Below are 1441 nucleotides of genomic sequence, written 5' to 3'. Positions count from 1 at the left end.
TATCTCCTCTCTCTTATTTCTGGAAACCACCTTCTACCCCCTGAAAATCCAACCCAAATGAATTTTCCCTGCATCTTGGAAGAAAGCTGTCTTTCTCTGCTAAGCACAGAGTTTATGCTCAGACAGGCAAACATCACTTGTTTACTAAGGCTGAGCTTAGACACTAAAGACAGAACTACCACCAGTGGGTTTAAATGGATAAGGGTGAGGGTGACACCAGACACCAGGAAAGACTTCCAGCTAACAAAGTGGTTCTCTGGCTAGTGTGGGAACAGGTCCTGGGATTCTGTTTCCTTTCTGCAATTTGTACAATAGGATTGACCTCCTGCAGCCTGTTAATTCATGTGCTGGTCTTCCTGCTAGAAGACCTAGAGCTGCCTAGAGCCTCTAGAAAACTTTTCCTTTTGTGAGGACCTACATTGCTTAGACTGAGGCAGCGGAACCAGTGCTGCCCAAGAGGCCAGAAACCTGGTTGGGAGCACAGCTCTGCCTCTGGTCTGCTGTGTGACCTTGCCCATGTCCCTTCTGTCTCTGGACCTCAGCTCTCTATCTGTGTCAGGCGAAGGCATTGCTGGCTGGTGTCTAAAGTCTCTCTCTCATTCTAACCCTGGGAGGTCCCATCTCCCCTAGAAGAGAGATGAAGCAAGGTTGGCTATACTCATTTTTCAAGGAGCTCAAGGTTCAAAGAAGTCAAGTACCTATCTCAAAGTCACACAAGATGCAATGAGAGAATCACGACTAGAACTCGGGTACCTGGACTCTTATTTCTGTGCTGCTTCCCCTACAGCCTCATGCCTCGTCCACACAGTGGCACAAATCCTGTAGTAGTCAGCTTATCACAGCTGTGTAACTGACAGGGGACTATGGCCCCCAGGATTAAGACAGAAGAGACATTACCACTCACTGATTCTTCCCAGGCCAGCGGTCTGCTCTCCCACCTCTGTGGTCTGCCCCATTTATTTGCTGATGATGGGATGGGCCACAGTGGATCACACCTATCATCTCACCATTGCCACTGCTGCCTTCTGGGTCTTGCCATCCAAAGTGTGCCTGGCTCCATGTGTTTCCATGCAGTCAGCCTGCTCTTGGAGGTCAAGCTGGATTCAGGTAGAGAGAGGGAGCCCCAGAGCAGGCATGTCACTGGCCTGGAGCACCTTCTGAGAGAAGTCCAGGAGACAGGTGTGCCCCAGCTGAGAAGGCGCCTCACAAGGAGCACTGCCCCACTCTTTTCCATCTTATGTTGAGGCCACTGGGAGTGTGCCTTATATCAGAAATACAGTAAGCTTTCCCAGACCTCTTTGGACAGAGGAAGGAGGTTCCAGGTTCTTCTTAAATTTCCATCCCTTCACTCACTCACTTATTCATGTATTCATATTTCACATTTTTTTTAAACATCCACATCTACTATGTGACTGAAACCACTATGACCTAGAGGGAAATA

Source organism: Panthera onca, chromosome B1 (assembly GCF_046562875.1).
Source record: "Panthera onca isolate mPanOnc1 chromosome B1, mPanOnc1 haplotype 2, whole genome shotgun sequence".
Classification (NCBI taxonomy): Eukaryota; Metazoa; Chordata; class Mammalia; order Carnivora; family Felidae; genus Panthera; species Panthera onca.
The sequence above is the reverse complement of the archived record's forward strand: the minus strand, read 5'-3'. Positions refer to the sequence as shown.